The sequence below is a fragment of the Pseudorca crassidens genome, chromosome 18 (genome assembly GCF_039906515.1).
Source record: "Pseudorca crassidens isolate mPseCra1 chromosome 18, mPseCra1.hap1, whole genome shotgun sequence".
NCBI lineage: Eukaryota > Metazoa > Chordata > Mammalia > Artiodactyla > Delphinidae > Pseudorca > Pseudorca crassidens.
In genome coordinates, this window is record NC_090313.1 from 78968829 (window position 1) to 78989389 (window position 20561).

Sequence of the window (20561 nt, forward strand, 5' to 3'; positions counted from 1 at the left end):
CGGCGTGGGGGGCGGGGCGTCTCTCGGCGCAGGCGCACTAGGCGGTGCGGTGCGGGGGCCCGGCGGGCGCGCCTGCGCGCTGCGTCCTGGGAAAGGGCGGGCGCCGGCGTAGCGGGCTAGACGCTGAGGGACGGGCGCGCGCGGAGGGGCTGCTTGAGGGAGGCGGACGCCGGGAAGGTAAGGGTGAGCGCGCTCTGGGAATAACCGTGAGCCGCCTTCGCGGCCAAGGGGTGGGATGCGTGGTACTACAGGCGCTAACGGGAGAAGGCTGGCAAATCTGACTAAAGTGAAAAAAAAAAAAGAAAAAGGCTTCTCAGAGAAACAAGCCGCAGGCCCGGAGGAGACGCCCGAGAGGCGTGTGGTGTCTGGAAAGCTAGTGTCCGGGAGGCCCAAGGACTCCTGGAGAAAAGCACAGACATCCCGGTGGGAAGTGGGCAGAAGAGTTGGGCAAGTGCTTTAAAACGGAGGAATCCAGGTGTCCGGTCAACACAGAAGGCGTTCGGGCGCAGTGCTAACCCGGGGACGCGTTAAAACCACAGGGACTGGCTTAGGCTGGTTGGATTTTAGACGCACTGCACCCGCTGGCTTGGCGGAAATGAGACGCTCTGACCTGCGCCGTGGGTGGACCGCGGGGATCCTCTGACGCTGGCGGCGGCGTAGGCCGTGCGCCCACTCTGGGCGGTTGAGGGTCGTGAAGGTGCGTGTACTTGCGATCTAACAATTCCGCTCTGTGGTATTTACTCTAGAGAAAACCTGGCTCAAGGACACCCGGAGACGCTACAGGAATATTCCTGGCGGCGTCGTTAATAAGGACGAAGTCTGGAACCCCCCCCCCAAGTGTCTAAGGCGACGATACTTCAGTGAATTGTGGTAGACCGTGCAGCAGCACAACTACCCAGCAGCAGTGGGTGGCATACGGCAACCAGGACGAACGGACTGTTGCGGTGGCCAAGACGTTCGTTCGTTTTTCCCGGTAAGCTGTCTCTAGCAGTACCTAGTTGTCTTTCACTTCATTGGAAAGTTTTGTTAGATTGTATGTGACAGCTATCATATCAGCGTGCATTTAAAAAAAGACTTATAAAACTTGGTGAATTTTTGTGTAGCCATCTTACTGTTGAAGATGGAAGGAAAAAAAGCAATATTTTCGGCATGTCATGCTTTATTATTTCAAGAAAGGTAAAAATGCAGCTGAAACGCACAAAAAGAGTTGTGCAGCGTGTGGAGACGGTGCTGTGACGGATCGAACGTGTCAAAAATGGTTTGTAAAATTCCTCGCTCGGGTTAGACCAGGGTTAGACCAGTTGATTGATAGCAATCAAATCGAGACATTAATGGAGGACAATCAACGTTATACCACGTGGGAGATAGACAGCATACTCAAAGTATCCAGATCAAGCGCTGAAAATCCTTTGCACCAGCTGGGTTTTGCGAATCGCTTTGATGTTTGGGTTCCACATAAGTTAAGCGAAAGACACATTATTGACCCTATTTCCGCGTGCGATTCTCTACTTAAAGATAAGGAAAACGTTCCGTTTTTAAAACAAATTGTGACGGGCGATGAAAAGCAGATGATGTACAATAATGTGGAACGGAAGAGATTGTGGGGCAATCGAAATGAACCACCTCCAACCACACCAACATCACTGGAGTTCATCCAAAGAAGGTGATGTTGTGTATATGGTGGGATTGGAAGGGAGTCCTCTATTATGAGCTCCTTACAGAAAAACCAAACAATTTCAACAACTATTGCTCCCAATTAGACCAACTGAAAGGAGCACTCGGAAGAAAAGTGCCTGGAATTAGTCAACAGAAAATGCATACTCTTCCATCAGCATAATGCAAGGCTGCATGTATCTTTGATGACCAGGCAAAAACTGTTACAGCTTGGCTGGGAAGTTCTGATTCATCCGCTGTTTTCACCAGACATTGATTGCACCTTCGGATTTCCATTTATTTTGGTCTTTACAAAATTCTCTTAATGGAAAAAATTTCAATTCCCTGGAAGACCGTGAAAGGCAGCCAGAAAAGTTCTTTGCTCAAAAAGATAAAAAGTTTTGGGAAGATGGAATTATGAAGTTGCCTGAAAAATGGCAGAAGGTAGTGGAACAAAAGGGTGAATAGGTTGTTCAATAAAGTTCTTGGTGAAAATGAAAAATGTGTCTTTTATTTTTGCTTAAAAACGAAGGAACTTTTTGGCCAACCAGTAGCTACACGAAACAGCATGAAATTCGCAAACATAGTTCTGGGTATACGAAGCCAAAGACAAAGGAATATTTACTGTGGGAATCCATTTTAACATCCAGAAGTAGGCAGTACTAAACTATGTTGTTCAGGGTGCATTTCCAGGTGATGTAATTATAAAGAGAAAAGCAAGGAAGTAATTACTACAAAAGTCAGAATGGTAGTTACCTCCGAGCAAAGGAGGGGACTGTGATCAGGGAGGGTCAGAGGAGGTGCTTCTGGAGTGTTGAGAACATTCTATTTTTTGACCTAGGTGGTGGTTACTCAGTTGTTTGATTTAAAAGTATTCTTTATAAACAGTGCTTTCGTGTTGTGCATACTCTTCTCCATGAATGTTATTTCTTGCTATTTTTTAAAAATAGCACCTTAAAGAAAAAACGAATGCCTATGAATCAGTAAGGAAAAGACAATCCAATAGAAAAGTGGGAAAAGACATGATAGGCATTTCATAGGAGAGAAAACACAGATTACATGGAAACATGGAAAAGATGCCCAACCTCATGAATAATCATAATGCACATTTAAACCACAATGAGATAACATTTCACTCTACTAGATTGGCGGGAATGTAAAAGTCTGATGACCAAGTGCTGGCAAGGATTTGGAGGAAAGGGAATTATTATGGGCTAGTCTCATCCACTTTGGAAAAACCAGCATTACCTAGAAAGACTAGATATGTGCACCCCTTAAGACTCATCTATTGCACTCCTATTAGTATACTCTAGGGGAACTGTTACACATGAGCACCAGGCACCATGTTGAATAATGTTCTAACATCTTTATTCATAATAACTAGAAACAATCTGAATGTCTATGAAGACTATTTATAAAGTGGAGTACCATAAAGACTTGAAAGTGAACGAATGAATCAACATGCTTTTTGAAAAGGTAGTATAAAAAAAGCAAGTCACAGAAAACACAATAAGATTCAATTTATGAAAAGTTCAAAAATAGGAATGCACCCCCCCCAAAAAAAATACTATATAGGGAAGCAAACACAAGTGTTAAAACTATAACAAGAAGCAAGGGGATGAAAACACTAAATTCAGGACAGTGTTACCTCTGAGAGTAAGCCTCATGCAATTTTGAAGGGCATCCAGGGAGTTTCTAAGGCACTAGTAATGTACTCTTTCTCACTAAAAGCGGCGTGGTTTTTCATTCTTTACATTGTAGCTATACATTTTAGATTGTCTTTTATGCATGTGATTTACATCACTGTAAAAAAAAATTTTTTTTAAGTTGGTTAGGGATGGGACCTTGCATGCATTCAACTTTTTAAAGCATGATACTTAAATTTCCTCCCCAGTTCTGATTCCAATATTAAATCTTTTTCAAAACCACCGTAGTATAAAAATACAGACACATGAGGGCACTCTAGTCAATCAGTTAAAGGGAAAACATTGAAACTGAAAATGAAGAACCTCACAACCTTTTATTGGTGATATTGGGGAGGTTTAGTTTCTTACATATAAGCTCTCATTTTGAACCTTTCCAAATAATAAGCTCTCATCAAAACAGAATTTCCCAATACCTTGAGTCAGTGGAACTATAGTTTTATCATAGAACAGTTAAGGTAGTTTTTCAGGCATCCCTTAATCCACCTCACTTGGCCTTCTAGGTCCAGCTCTGAACACACGTTTTAATATATAAGTATGCATCCATTCTCTTTTTCTTTAGAATTTACTCAAATGAGTATTACACTTCCAGGTATATACTGAAAAGAATTGAAAGCAGGGACTGAAACAGCTATTTGAACAATGTTCATAGCAGCATTGTTCACAATAGTCAAAAAGTGGAAATAACTAAGTGTCAACAGATGAATGGTTATGAATACTATGGAATATTATGCAGCCTCAAAAAGGAATGAAGTGGACTTCCCTGGTGGCACAGTGGTTAACAATCCGCCTGCCAATGCAGGGGACACGGGTTCGATCCCTGGTCCGGGAAGATCCCACATGCCTCAGAGTAACTAAGTCCATGTGCCACAACTACTGAGCCCACACACCACAACTACTGAAGCCCGTGTGCCTAGAGCCTGTGCTTTGCAACAAGAGAAGCCACTGCAAGTGAGAATCCCGCACACCAAAATGAAGAGTAGCCCTCGTTCTCCGCAACTAGAGAAAGCCTGCGTGCGGCAACGAAGACCCAACACAGCAAAAAATAAATAAATTTTTTTAAAAAAGGAAGTAAATACTGGTACTTGCCACCATAGTGATGAACCTTGAAAACATTATGCCAAGTGAAATAATCCAGACACAGAGGAGCAAGTATTGTATGATTCCACTTATATGAGGCACCTATAATTGACAACTTCATAGGTACAAAAAGTAGAATAGAGGTTACCTGGGCCTGGCAGGAGATGGGACTGAGGAGTTATTATTTAGTGGGTACAGAGTTTCTGTTTGGGACAATGAAAATTTCTGGAAAAGGACAGTGGTGATGGTTGCCCAACATTATGAATATACTTACTGTTACTGAATTGTACACCTAAAAATAGTTAAAATCATACATTTTATGTTATATATATTTTACCACAAAACTTTTTTAAAGAGTGAACATTTGAGGTATGTGAAAATAGGTCATCAAGCTTTCTTCACTTTTCCTTTTCTCCCTCTTTCTTTTACATATTCCGGCATTTCAAATTGAGAGAAAGGTAAATTATCCTAATTAAAATCAGAAATATGTAATGTGAAGTTTTACAGAATACTCCTTAGTCAGTGACTATAGCTCCATGGCTATTTCTGATGCTGAGGTTAAGGACAGCTTCTGGTGGCAGGAAAATAGGCATTCATGAATATGTACAAAACATGTTTCTGGAAAAGATTTAATAGAATATATTTTTTATAGAATTTTCTGACTCTTGATAAAAGTTGTGGATTGTAAATTTGAACCTCTCTGGGGGCGTTATTAAACTTTTCAAATTTTTCCTTCATGTACATCTGTGGGAGACCAGGTGTATGGCATTTATAAGCACAATATTTATTTATGGGTTTCTATTTCAGAAAAAGGTGTATGTAAACACTCTCAGTAAAGCATCTGCTTGTTACCAAGAGTAGAAAAAAAATATGCATTTCCATAACCATTCCTAGAAGAATTAAGCCTAGAGGCAGTATAATTATTACTTAGAAGATAGGTTGTTTCATATTCCCCTAAAAAGTGTATTTTTTACAAATGAGCATACGTGCCTGCTTGGCATTAGCACTACAAGCAGTGCTGCCATGAACCAGTCCTGATGTCCCTAAGTGGTCTTGCTGTGTCATCTCTAGTCATTCTTCGCATTACAGCTTGGGGCGGTTGGTAGCGTTTTTTAAAGGCTACTCCCACTACAACACACTCTGAGGTATGGGATTTGGGAGTCCATTTTTTAAGCCCTTCCCTGGTTCTCAGAACCATCTCATTTACAGTACATTTTAAGCCAATGGAACAGAATGACGGGTCACATTTGCTTTTCAGAGAGTTGAAATATCTCTCACTTTTTTAAGTGACCCCCTGTTTTAAGCATTTAAATGATTATATTGAAAATTATTTTTTATATAAATTTTATTTTATTTATTTCTGGCTGTGTTGGGTCTTCATTGCTGCACGCGGGTTTTCTCTAGTTGCGGCGAGCAGGGGCTACTCTTCATTGTGGTACATGGACCCCTCATTGCAGTGGCTCTTCTTGTTGAGGAGCACGGGCTCTAGGTGCGTGGGCTTCAGTAGTTGTGGCAGGCAGGCCCAGTAGTTGTGGCTCGCAGGCTCTAGAGCACAGGCTCAGTGGTTGTGGCGCATGGGCTTAGTTGCTCCGCGGCATGTGGGATCTTCCAGGACCAGGGCTCGAACCCTTGTTCCTGGCATTAGCAGGCGGATTATTAACAACTGCGCCACCAGGGAAGCCCCCTGAAAGTGATTTTTAAACAGATATGCTATTCCTCAAGAGTCTGCGGAGTGTCAACAGTGTATTTGCCAGAAGCAAGTTGTGGAAGGCAACTAAAAAGCTTAAGTAATGCTTAAAAAGCTTAGGCTCTGAAGTTAGATAGATCTTAAGTTTAAACTTCAGCTCAGTCAGTTGCTAGTTGGTTAATCTTGAATCACTTAACTGCTCCAACACAGATTCCTGATCCATATTAGGATAACAGAATACCAAATAACCTGTTATGAGGAATAAATGCATCTAAAATAGTTGGCATAGTGTCTGCTATATATATTAAGCACTCAACAAATGTGAGCCATTGTAATCACCATCATCATCTTGTAGATTCTGTTTCGTTTTGCAATGAGGCAAGGGGGACAGAATAAGAGGCTAATTTCCCGTCAACTCCCTCTATTGCCCAAGGGTAAATGATTTCATGAAAACTTCATGAAAAAAATAGCATTGCTGCCATAATTACTTAATTATACATTTCTGCCAATTCACTACCCTGCACATTCAAATAAAGATGTACTAATCTTGGGATTAAGGTGGTCCAGTGGTTAAGACTTCATGCTTCCACTGCACAGGGCGTGTGATCAATCCCTGGTTGGGATCTTCATGCCTGGGAAGTGGCACAGCCAAGAAAAATAAAATAAAATTTTGAAAATATTTTTATTTTTTATTTTCATGTGGGAAATGGTGGTTTTTTTAAATATTTATTTATTCTTTTATTTATTTGGCTATGCTGGGTCTTAGTTGAGGCATGCAGGATCTTTTAATTGTGGTATGCAGGATCTAGTTCCCTGACCAGGGATCAAACCTGGGCCTCCTGCATTGGGAGCATGGAGTCTTAACCACTGGGCCACCAGGGAAGTCCCCAAAAAATATTAAAAAAAAAAAAAAAAGTTACACATGAAGAAAGATCTCCAGTAATTTATTTGTTAGTTCTTTGGGATTAGGAAATGTATGTGAATAGATTCCTTTGTGGTATTGATGTCCACCATGGCCTGAATATTAAGATTCTGCTTTATATATATGAGACAGTAAAATATGTGTTGAATGCTTGAAGACATTTTAAAGTGCTTAGATAAGTATCCCAGTATCATAGTCTCACCTTTTAGATTTATATGGCAGTAATAATAATAGTATTTAATCATCACTGTATCAGTTATCTTTTTATTGCTGTGTAACAACCACCTGAAAACCTAGAAGCTAAAGTAACAACCATTTTATTTGGGCTGGTCTCAGCTAGGCAGCTCCGGTCTCGCCTGGTTTCCCTCATGTAATTGTGGTTATCTGAGAGCTCAGCTTGGAGGAAGGGGGTTAGGTGGTCTAAGGTACTTCACCTCCCTATCTAGCTGATGGCTATGGCTGTTGTCTGGGCCATGTGTCTTTCACTTCGTGGTCTCAGGGTTCCAGTAGAGTCAGACCAGAAGCTGCAAGGCATAGTAAGCACTTGGCTCATTAGCTACACAACTTCATTTTTGCCACATTCGGTTGGCCAAAGCAAGTCGCAAAGCCATGCCAAGAATCAAGGAAGTGGAGAAGTAGACTTTACTTCCTGGTCAGTTATAGCTAAGACACACTACAAAAGGGCATGCACGTAGGATGGAGGAATTTATGGCCATTTTTAACAATCTACATGCTAGGCACTTTACACGTTTGCATGCATTATCTCATTTATTTTTCACAACCATCCTATGAGATGTGTATATTATTGAACCTATTTTACAGATGAGAAAACTGAAACACAGGGATGTTATGTAAGTTAACATTTCTATTTGGAAAATGTTTATTAAGGGTTCTTAATGGGGCTTACCTGGTGGTGCAGTGTTTAAGAATCTGCCTGCCAATGTAGGGGACATCATTTCGAGCCCTGGTCCAGGAAGATCCCACATGCCACGGAGCAACTAGGCCCGTGCGCCACAACTGCTAAAGCCCGTGTGCCACAACTGCTGAAGCCTGTGTGCCACAACTACTGAAGCCTGCACGCCTAGAGCCCGTGCTCCGCAACCAGAGAAGCCACCACAATGAGAAGCCCGCGCACCGAAACGAAGAGTAGCTCCCGCTCACTGCAACTAGAGGAAGCCTGCGCACAGCAACCAAGACCCAGCGCAGCCAATAATTAATAAATAAATAAATTTATTTTTTAAAAAAAGTTCTTAATGACTAAAACTATGCTGGTAATAGAATGTTACATTCAAAGGAAGCATAAAATATTATAAATAAAGTAATTCAATTATGTTTTTAAAATATATGCACACAAACATTCTGGGAGGAAATATTCAAAAATATTAACAAATTCTTCTGAGTTGGAAAGTAATGGATAATTGTGATTCCATCTTTTTTTGTTTTCCACATTGTTTATGAGTATATATTTACTTTTAGAAATTAAAAGTAATGTTTAAAAAGTAAATCTCTATAAAAACTCACAAGAAGAAATAGATGATCTGAATAGACCTTTGTCTATTATAATGAATCGATAACTAATAACCTTCTAAAACAGAAAGCACCAGGCCCACATGGGTTCACTGGTGAATTCAACCAAACGCTTAAGGAAGAAAGTATACAAATTCTTTACAATCTCTTCCAGAAAATAGAAGAAGAGAGAACACTTCTTAACTCATTCTGTAAGGCCAGCATTACCCTAATACCCAAACCAGACAAAGACATTACAAGAAAGAAAAACAACAGACTAATATTTATCATAAGCATAGATGCAAAAATCCTTCACAAATAATAGCAAATCAAATCCAACAATGTGTAAAAAGTTATACATTATGACCAAGTGGGATTTATCCCAGATAGGCAAATCAGGGAGCATGATGCCTCCAGCTTTATTTTTCTTTCTCAAGATTGCTTGGCTCTTCAGGCTCTTTTGTGGTTCCATACAAATCTTAGGATTGTTTGTTCTATTTCTGTGAAAAATGCCATTGGAATTTTTATAGGGATTGCTTTTAATCTGTGGATTGCTTTGGGTAGTATGGATATTTTAACAATATTAATTCTTCTAATCCATGAGCATAGAATATTTTTCCATTTAGCTGTGTCTTCTTCAATTTCTTTTCTGAATGTCTTATAGTTTTCAGTACGTAGGTCTTTGACCTCCTAGGTTGAATTTATTCCTAGGTATTTTATTCTTTTTGGTGCAATTGTAAATGAGATTGTTTTCTCAATTTCCTCAATGTCTTACAGCTTTCTTTCCAGCTTAAAGAAGCCCCTTTAACATTTCTTTTAAGGCTAGTTTAATGGTGATGAACTCCTTGAGCTTTTGCTTTCTGGAAAACTCTTTATCCTTCAATTCTGAATGATAACTTTGTCAGGTGGAGTATTCTTGGTTGCAAGTTTTTTCCCCTTTCAGCTCTTTGAATGTATCATGACACTCCCTCCTGGACTGAAAAGTTTTTTTCTGCTGAAGAATCTGCTGAGAGTCTTATGGGGGTTCCCTTGTATGTAACAAGTTATTTTTCTCCTTCTATTTGCTGCTCTGTTGAGTTTCACTGCCTTGTCTTCATGTTCACTGATTGTTTCTACTGCTTCATCTTGTCTGCTGTTGAACCCTTAAGTGTATTTTTCAGTTATTATATTCTTCAGCTCTGTTACTTCTATTTGATACTTTCTTATATTTTCTATCTCTCTGTTGAAATTTTCACTGTGTTCATCTATTCTTCTCTTCATTTCAGCAAGCATCTTTATGACCATTAGTTTTAACTTTTTATCAGGTAAATTACTTATCTCCGTTTCATTCAGTTTCTTCTGAGATTTTATCTTATTTTTTCATTTGGAACATATTCCTCTGTTTCTTCATTTTGCTTGACTTTCTGTGTTGGTTTCTATACAGTAGATAAAACAACTACCTCACCCAGTCTTGAAGGAGCGGCCTCGTGCTGGAGGTGAAATTTGTCATTCAACCCTGCCCCAGCTCTTGGTTGTCTCTCAAATCTTGTGCTTGTCCAAACAGCTTATTATTTTTTTTATTCAAGTATAGTTGACTTACAATGTTGTGTAAATTAATTTCTGCTGTACCCCAAAGTGTTTCAGTTATACATATATATACATTCTTTTTCATATTCTTTTCTATTATGGTTTATCACAGGATATTGAATATAGTTCCCTGTGCTCTACAGTAGGACCTTGTTGTTTATCCATTTTATATATAATAGTTTGCATCTGCTAATCCCAAACTCCCAAACAATCCCTCCTCCCACACCCCTCCCCCTTGGCAACCACAAGTCTGTTCTCTATGTCTGTATGTCTGTTTCTGTTTCGTAGATAAGTTCGTATGTGTCATACCACATAAAAGTGATATCATGTCATACCACATATAAGTGATATCATATGGTATTTGTCTTTCTCTTTCTGACCTACTTCACCTAGTATGATAATCCCTAGGTCTATCCATATTGCTGCAAATAGCGTTATTTCATTCTTTTTTTTATGGCTGAGTAATACTCCATTGTATGTATGTACCACATCTTCTTTATCCATTCATCTGTCAATGGACATTTAGGTTGTTTCCGTGTCTTGCCTATTGTAAATAGTGCTGCTATGAACCTTGGGGTGCATGTATCTTTTTGAATTATAGTTTTGTCCAGATATTTGTCCAGAAGTGAGATTGTTGGATCATATGGCAACTCTATTTTTAGCTTTTTGAGGTACCTCCATACTGTTTTCCACAGTGCCTACACCAATATACATTCCCACCAACAATGCAGGAGTGTTCCCTTTTCTCCACAGCCTCTCCAGCATTTGTTATTTGTAGATTTTTTTTACTTATTTATTTATTTTTATTTTTGGCTACATTGTGTCTTCATTGCTATGCGCAGGCTTTCTCTAGTTGCAGCAAGAGGAGACTGCTCTTTGTTGCGGTGCACGGGCTTCTCATGGTGGCTTCTCTTGTTGCAGAGCATGGACTCTAGGCGCACAGGCTTCAGTAGTTGTGGCACATAGGCTTAGTAGTTGTGGCTCACAGGCTCAGTAGTTGTGGCACACAGGCTTAGTTGCTCCGCAGCATGTGGGATCTTCCCAGACCAGGGCTTGAACCCGTGTCCCCTGCGTTGGCAGGCAGATTCTTAACCACTGTGCCACCAGGGAAGCCCCTGTAGATTTTTTAATGATGGCCATTCTGACCAGTGTGAGGTGGCAACTCATTGTAGTTTTGATTTACATTTCTCTAATAATTAGCAATGTTGGGTACCTTTTCATGTGCCTGTTGGCCATTTGTATGTCTTCTTTGGAGAAATGTCTATTTAGGTCTTCTGCCCATTGTTTTTTTTGTTTTGTTTTGTTTTTTAAATGCCTGCCTAGAAAATGCACAGGCAAGAACTAAGTAGATGAAATTTTTTGTGTGGTTTTTTTTTTTTTTAATAAAGGAGGGTTTTCTTTTCTTTTTTTATATTTATTTATTTATTTATTTTTGGCTGCATTGGGTCTTTGTTGCTGCACACAAGCTTTCTCTAGTTGTGGCAAGCGGGGCTACTCTTTGTTGCAGTGCACGGGCTTCTCATTGTGGTGGCTTCTCTTGTTGTGGAGCACGGGCTCTAGGCGCGTAGGCTTCAGTAGTTGCAGCACGTGGGCTCAGTAGTTGTGGCTCATGGGCTTGGTTGCTCCACAGCATGTGGGATCTTCCCAGACCAGGGCTCGAACCCGTGTCCCCTGCATTGGCAGGAGGTTTCTCAACCACTGCGCAACCAGAGAAGCCCTTCTGTCCATTTTTTGATTGGGTTGTTTGTTGTTGTTGTGTTGTTGTTGAATTGTATGAGCTGTTTGTGTATCTTGGAAATTAATACTTTGTCAGTCGCATCATTTGCAAATATTTTCTCCCAGTCTGTAGGTTGTCTTTTCATTTTGTTTATGGTTTCCTTTGCTGTACAAAAGCTTGTAAGTTTGATTAGGTCCCATTTGTTTATTTTTGCTTTTATTCCTATTGGGTCGGCAGACTGACCTAAGAAAACATTGGTACAACTTATATAAGAGAATGTTTTGCCTATGTTTTCTTCTAGGAGTTTTACGGTGTCATGTCTTATATTTAAGTCTTTAAGCTATGTTGAGTTTATTTTTGTATAGGGCGTGAGGGTGTGTTCTCAGTTCATTGATTTACATGCAGCTCAAACAGCCTATGATATTTTTACTTGCTCCCAGTAAAAGGCGTGTGCCAAGACCTGCCATGTCCCAAAGGGGAGGGTCTCAGCACCTGGATTCAGGCTGACTGGAAGCCAGACCCTCAGGCAGCAGCTTTTAAAAGAATGCAATGTATACAGCCCTGTGGGACTGCAAGTGTAAGCCCCACTGGCCACCAGAGCCAGGCTATCTGGAGGTGTCCCCTTGGGCAGCAGCTGCAAAAACTGGGACTCCAGACGAGCGTATAAGCTCTTCTCTGAGATACCAGTGAGCTAGAGAAAGGTAGAGGGAGCATGCCCAAATGATCCACAGCCCACGTTCATTTTGTTTTGTTTTAATAGTGGTCACCCACTATTAAAGTGGTATCTTATTATGGCTTAGATTTTCATTTACCTAGTGATTAGTGATGTTGAGCATCTTTTCATATGCCTCTTGGCCAGGTATCTGGGTTTTAAACTGTTATAGAGTGCTGAATTGTAGCTGTTTTCAGCCAATCCTCGTGTCTTTTGTAAGACTACATAACAAAAATAGCTCACAAACAATCTAGAGACCAGTGAGCTTTTTAAGGTGCCTCAGAAGTTCAGCCCATGTCACTTCAGTTGGGTTCTAACACTGCTGAGTTGGAGACCTTCAATATGGCCCAAAGCATGTAGCAGTTCTAGTTCAATCACTGTTTAAGTAAGTGGATGAATACTCAGAAGGATATAAAAGCCTCTTAAAAGAGAAGGAATGTCTTATTACATACAGAAAACTCTAGGCCTACGTGGTTCCACTGCTGTATTCTTCCATCCATTTAACGAAGAAATAAGACCAACTCTACACAAATGTTTCCAGAAAGTAGAACACTTCCCAACTCTTACTATGAGGCTGGCATTGCTCTGATCCCAAAGCCAGACAAACGCTCTCTGCAGAGGGCCCTCAGACCTCCTTCCTAAAGCACACTGACTGTTACCAGTGGGAGCTGACTGGTGAAGCTGGGCCTGGAGCTCAGTGCTGGAAAGGGGGTGGGGAGGTGGTACAGGCTGGGGTGCTGTGGGAGTTCAGTCAGGACGAGCACCCTGAAAGGAACTTCACAGAAGCGCAAGTTCTCCGGGTCCTGTGTGTGATGCAGCAGGAGGGGCCTCCTTCAGAAGCAGCTCGCTCATGCTGTGCAGTGTCTTTTTCCTTCTTTAAAGTTTATTTTTGTGTCCCGTTGAGTGAAATGCACCTTCCCACTGTACAGAACAGAAGGAATAGTTACTCTGCTTTTTCATCAAATGAGAATTTTTCTGGCAGTTTTGCAGTGATTGACGTGGCTTAGCCATTTTCACACAATTCCTCCCCATTCTTTTTACGCCTGTTTTGTCCTGAGTCCTTAGGTTTCTGTGGTCCCCAAGGTCCATGCACTTGGCCTGCTCCCCTGGCTGTGGAAGAAGAGGGGGCTCCTGCTGTCTCCCCCAGCTCCGTCTGCTGTGCTGCCTGCCAGGTGGAGTGAAGGCCACATGGGACCATCAAAGCCCTTTCCATCATCTTAGATCCTGACCTTCCCATGAAACCTGCCCAGGAGGAGGGGGTGACACCAAGAAGGAGGAGAAAAGCTGGTGGAGTAAATGCTAAGACCTGCAGGTGAGCTTCAAGGAGAGATGTGGGCTGGGACACGGCGAGGACAAGCCCGGAGGTGTGGGCACCAGGTGCTTGGCCCTCCCTGCTGTTAGCAACTGGCGGTTAAGCAACCACAGGGCTGGGATTTCTGGCAAAGTTTTCTCCATTTTACTCATCTGTGAGGGCTCAGCACTTCTCATCTATTAGTGCATGGAAGGCTCACAAAAACCTTGCGAAGTTATACGACTCTTCTTCCTTTTTCTTTCAGGTGTGGAGACCCTGAGTCCCGGCTGGGAGCCCAAGGATGCAGGCAGGGTCCCAGCGAGGGGGGCTCAAGACGCCTTCCCTTGGCATCCTTGTCATCGCAGCTCAGGAAATGTCCAAGAGCACACAAGGCAGGTCCAAACCCGGACCTAATGCAGGACTCACCCCGCGGGGCACCCACAGGCCCTCAGCGAGGAGCGTGTGCCCCACGGAAGGCTGTACCATGCTTGCCAGGACTGGAGAGGCTGCCTGGAAACACTTTTTTTCCTGCCTTTAGAAATTTGCTTGCACTTTCTAGAAAATATACATTATATATATATATATATTTTTATATGTAAAAATATAAATACACACACATATTCAGATGTTTCCCTTGAAACTGTGATGCCCGCACGTTAGCATTCTCATCTTAAACAGAGAACACTTGGCTTGGGGGTAGAGCTACCTGTATGCTAAATCAGCAGCTGTGGCTTGTCTCGCCCCTTAGGTTTCAGATCTGCCTGGCCCTGTGAGGCACGAGGTTCCCCTGGGCTTTGATGTCAGAAGAACTTGAGGTGCCCTGTCCCTCCCTCGGGTCCCCACACCCTGGAGCCTCAGCTCCTCCATCTCTGCTTACCTGGCACGAGATGCAAAGTGCCCGGGGCAGCTTGGCGCCAATGGACGGAAACTCCTTTAAGCAGCTTCCAGCCTTGGAGGACCCGACAGATCCAACTTTTTCAGTTTTACACTCAATGTGCAAGTATATTGAACATGAATCGTCTTCATTTATCACCCAAGTGAGAAAACATGGGTCTTTTAAAAACCTACCAAATGTAAACTTTTCCTAAGACCTCATCTATACAAAGAAGTAACTACTAGTTGGACTGATCTTTCAAGACCTTTCTCTATGATTACTTATTTCCTGAAACGTTTTATTTTTTATTAAAATAACATGTATTGCACAAAATTCAGAAGAAAATATCAAAGTGAAAGAAGAAATTTTTTAAATTATCCATAACCCTGTGAGGTAGAGTGATAACAACTATGAATATTTTGGTGTTTTTCATTCATTTTGTGTGGATACACATGTATATAAATAAATACGTGCCAATGTGGAATGACATGGTGACATTTATTTGATAATCTTTCTCTAAACATTTCATCAATATATACTACAGAAAAATGCACAACCTCCTTTTATATGCAATACATGACAATCATCTTAACCTAGCATTAACTCCTCTTGTATAGCAGAGTGTAGATTTCCTCTGTGAACCTGCTGCCTCTCCGGGATTCCGGAATTGCCTGAGGTCAAACAACCTTCTGATATGAGTTTCAGTTCTTCAGTAAGATGTTTTCTTTCTTTTTTTTTTTTTTTTGGCCTTGCCACGCGACTTGCAGGATCTTGATTCCCCGACCAGGGATTGAACCTGCGCCCTCAGCACCTCAGCAGTGAAAGCACAGAGTCCTAACCACTGGACTGCCAGGGAATTCTCCAGTAGGACTCTTATTTCAAGGTCCTGCACACTCTCCCAGGTCATCTATGGAAACTCATGGGCCTTAGGACCACCTGTATCAGGACCCTGGGGCTCTTGATTAAAATGCAGATTCTTGAGTTCCCACCTCAGCCTTGCTGAATAAGAATGTCTGGGTTTGGGGCCCAGGAATCTTCATTTTAAATACGCCCATCTAGAAATTCTTATGAGCATTAAAGTCTGAGTGACCCTGGCCTTTGCCCACATTAATGTGAGCATTCCTTCTTGGGGTGTTGTTTTCCAGAATGGTTGAGGAGGTATAGCCCTCGCATTCTTCATGAAAGGGGCTTTGTGTTCCTCAGTGACGCCTAGATTGTAGGGTCTCTGCTTAACAGGAGGTTGTGTGGAGATGAGATGCCTTGGTGGCGGGGGAGACGAGCCGGCTGCATTACCTACTCAACCACTTTCACCCCTCGGAGCCTGGATTTTCTCGCTGCAAAACGGTGGTGAAAATAATTATCTTATGGGGTTGCCCCAAGGATTGCATGAGATAATGTTTGGGAAAGTCTCTGCAAACCAAAATCTGCTCTACAATATTATTCTTGTTATCCACAGCTCAACACTTTTCCCTCTCAGCCATGGGGGGTCCTGGTTAACCGTTGCTCCTACACATGTGATGCCCTTATACAGTAGCCACTAGCCACATGTGACTTGAACATTTAAAATGTGGATAGTCTGGGGGATTCCCTGGCACTCCAGTGGTTAGGACTCCGTGCTTCCACTGCAGGGAGCCTGGGTTCGATACCTGGTCGGGGAACTAAGATCCCACATGCCGTGCAGTGTGGCCAAAAGAAAAAAAAAGTGACTAGTCTGAATATTGTTAGGGTTTTTTTTTATATTTATTGAAATAGAGTTGATTTACAAAGTTGCATTAGTTTCAGGTATACAGCAAAGTGATTCAGTTATATCTATATATATATATATAGATAGATAGATAGATAGATATGTTCTTTTTTAGATTATTTTCCATTATAGGTTATTACAAGATATTGAATATCGTTCCCTGTATTATATAGTAGATCCTTGTTGGTTATCTGTTTTATATATAGTAGTGTGTATCTGTTAATCCCAAACTCATAATTTATCCCTCCCCCCCTTTCCCCTTTGGTAACCATAAGTTTGTTTTCTATGTCTATGAGTCTGTTTCTGTTTCATAAATAAGTTCATTTGTATCATTTTTTTAGATTCCGCATATAAGTGATATCGTATGATACTTGTCTTTCTCTGTCTGACTTCACATAGTATGATAATCTTTAGGTTCATCTGTTGCTGCAAATGGCATTATTTCATTCTTTTTTATGGCTGAGTAGTATTCCATTATATATATGTACCACATCTTCTTTATCCATTCATCTGTCAATGGACATTTAGGTTGCTTCCATGTCTTGGCTATTGGACATAGTGCTGCTATGAACATTGGGCTACATGTATCTTTTTTTTTTAATTTATTTTTGGCTATGTTGGGTCTTCGCTGCTGCCCACGGGCTTTCTCTAGTTGCAGCGAGCGGGGGCCACTCCTTGTTGCAGTGCGCAGGCGTCTCACTGTGATGGCCTCTCTTGTTGCGGAGCACGGGCTCCAGGCGAGCGGGCTTCAGTAGTTGTGGTGCACAGGCTTCAGTAGCTGTGGCTCGTGGGCTCTAGAGCGCAGGCTCAGTAGTTGTGGCACACGGGCTTAGTTGCTCATGGCATGTGGGATCTTCCGGGACCAGGGCTCAAACCCGTGTCCCCTGCATTGGCAGGCGGATTCTTAACCTCTGCGCCACCAGGAAAGCCCTGTCTTTTCGAATTATAGTTTTCTCCAGATATATGCCCAGGATTAGGATTGCTGGATCATATGGAAGTTCTATTTTTAGTTTTTTAAGGAACCTTCATACTGTTCTCCATAGTGGCTGTACCAGCTTACATCTGCACCAACAGTGTAGAAGGGTCCCCTTTTCACCACACCCTCTCCAGCATCTGTTATTTGTAGATTTTTTGATGATGGCCATTCTGACTGGTGTGAGGTGATACCTCATTGTGGTTTTGATTTGCATTTCTCTAGTAATTAGCAGTGTTGAGCTTTTTTTCGCGTGCCTGTTGGCCATCTGTATGTCTTCTTTGGAGAAATGTCTATTTAGATCTTTTGTCCATTTTTTGATTGGATTGTTTGTTTTTTGGGTTATTGAGATGTATGAGCTGTTTGTATATTTTGGCAATTAATCCCTTGTTGGCTGCATCATTCGCAAATATTTGCTCCCATTCCATATGTTGTCTTTTTGTTTGATTTATGGTTTCCTTTGGTTTGAATATTATAATAGATATACTGTAAGTTAAAATACACATCAGACTTTGAAGACTCAATGCAAAAAAAAACAGTAAATATCTCAATAAATTTTTAATATTGACTACATGTTGAAATAGCATTTGGAGTTAAGAAAAATATATAATTAAAATTTATTTCACTTTTTTTCATTTTTCCTAATATGTGATTTGCACTATATTTTTGTGGGTCTTGCTTTTCTAGAGACCTTTTCAATAAAATACGTGAAGTAAAATGCACAAGTAAAAAAGAAGGATGTCAATAAGTAAGAAAACAACCAACCCAATTTAAAAAATTGGGCCGAAGACCTTAACAGACATCTCAGCAAAGAAGACATACAGATGGCAAAGAAGCCTATGAAGAGATGGTCCACATCACGTCATCAGGGAAATGCAAATTAAAACAATGAGATACCACTCCACCCCTACGAGAAGGGCCAAAATTCAGAACACCGACCACACCCAATGCCGGCGAGGATGTGGGGCAGCAAGCGCTCTGGTCGCTGGTGGCGGGAACGCAGGGTGGTGCAGCCCCTTGGGAAGACCGTTTGTGCACCCCTCCTCGAAGCTGCCGGCCCGGCCGGGCTCCCGAGTGGCAGTCAAAGCACCACAGTCAGGAACCTGCACACGACAGGCCTGACTGACCGGAAGCTGGACTGACCAGGGGCACCTCCGTTTTCTGGTGGATCTGTCTCATCAGATAACGTAACGAAGATGTTTCAGAGTATTTGAAAATGGGTTGGAATAACCTTGAACTACTAACACAGCATGCTCTGTACAGTGATTATAGTCGTCCCTCTGGAGTCACCAAGCTGTTGAGTTGTAAACGTAAGGGAAAGAGTTCCACGTGGGTGTGTGACAAGTCAGCATTTGTATTTTACACAATTAAATGGAAAAAATAAATTTTTAAAAAGTCTTTAAAGGAGAAGAATGTTGGCCTGAAGGAGTAATTGGCCTAAGAGTAGGGTAATGTTATAATTTCACATTCTCAGCCCTGCCGGCCACCCATGGAATCACAGAGCACTCTGTCCTAAGCGTTATCAGGAGGCCGAGGGAGGGGACAGAGACCCAGGCTTCATGAAGTCATTTTAAGGAAGTGATAGCTACAGAGTAGAAAACATGACTGAGGCCCAGGGAAGGTGAGGTGCCGGTCGCTGCTAAGGCCAGAGTCCAGTGCACAGCATTCTCTCGAGGGCGGCTGTTAGGAGACTTTTTTATTATTAATTAATTAATTTTTGGCTGCGTTGGGTCTTCGTTGCCGTGTGTGGGCTTTCTCTAGTTGTGGCGAGCGGGGGCTATTCTTCGTTGCGGTACACGGGCTTCTCATTGCGGTGGCTTCTCGTTACGGAGCATGGGCTCTAGGCACGTGGGCTTCAGTAGTTGTGGCACGTGGGCTCAGTAGTTGTGGCTCGCGGGCTCTAGAGTGCAGCCTCAGTAGCTGTGGCACACAGGCTTAGTTGCTCCGCGGCATGTGGGAGCTTCCTGGACCAGGGCTCGAACCCGTGTCCCCTACATTGGCAGGCGGATTCTCAACCACTGCGCCACCAGGGAAGCCCCGTAATTCACCTTAAAATACTCCAGTGCAGCCGGTGTGATATCACGTGTGTGCCAATCAGCTTCACATCTAATTCTGAGAATGTGCTGCCAACCGCCTGCTACCAGCACTAAAACACAGCTCAGCCATCACCGGCGTGAGCCATCCACAAGGCAGCTCAGTCTCCGTTCTGTGTGCTCGGGGAGACAGCTGCACAGCACCTAGGGCCTTCCAGAAAAGGCGACTCTCAGGTAGATCAGTGCACAAATGGACTTATCCACCAAACAGAAACAGAATCACAGACACAGAGAACAGACCTGTGGTCGCCAAGGGGGAGGGGGTTGGGGGAGGGACGGACTGGAAAGTTGGAGTCAGCAGATGCAAACTAGTATATAAAGGATGGATAAACAACAAAGTCCCACTGTACAGCACAGGGAACTGTATTCAATATCCTGTGATAAACCATCATGGAAAAGAATATAAAAAAGAACGTATATAGAGACTTTCCTGGAGGTCCAGTGGTTATGACACCGCGCTTCCACTGCAGGGGGCACAGGTTTGATTTCCAGTCAGGGAGCTAAGATCCTATATGCTGCACGGTGCAGCCAAAAGCACAACCGAAAAAAACAAAAAGAATGTATATACGTATAACTGAGTCACTTTGCTGTACAGCAGAAATTAACATTGTAAATCAAACTATACTTCAATAAAATTTAAAAAAACAAAACAAAAAACAGATTGGTGGCCACCCGGGGCTCGAAGCTACTACGAAGGGGCTTAACGAACGTTTTATATCATAGGAAAAGTTCTATATCTTGACTGTGGTGCCCAGCTTAGATATTTGTCTAAACTCAGAGGGGGGTTCCCTGGTGGCCTAGAGGCTAGGACTTGGTGCCTTCACTGCCGAGGGCCCGGGTTCAATCCCTGGTCGGGGAACTGAGATCCCACAAGCTGCACGGCCAAAAAATTAAAACAAACAAACTCATAGAACCCTATACTGAAAAGGGAGGTTTTTGCTATATGTAAATTATATTTCAGTAAACTTACTGCACAGTCCACATTTCACTGTAAATTTTACTTCAAAAAATCCATTTTGGAATACTGGCGTCTAGTTGAT

General features: G+C 42.2%; 1 long non-coding RNA gene across 3 annotated transcripts; it reads left to right on the top strand.

Moving 5' to 3' along the window:
- The first annotated feature begins 30 nt into the window (after window positions 1–30).
- Window positions 31–15195, top strand: LOC137211376 (uncharacterized). Of its 3 annotated transcripts, XR_010937072.1 has the most exons (5): window positions 31–177; window positions 747–973; window positions 13612–13858; window positions 14103–14229; window positions 14586–15195. It is a non-coding gene; the product is annotated as an uncharacterized lncRNA (long non-coding RNA). The 3 variants fall into 3 exon arrangements; XR_010937070.1 differs by having other exon boundaries at window positions 14103–15195; XR_010937071.1 differs by having other exon boundaries at window positions 13768–13858; window positions 14103–15195.
- The last annotated feature ends 5366 nt before the right edge of the window (window positions 15196–20561 follow it).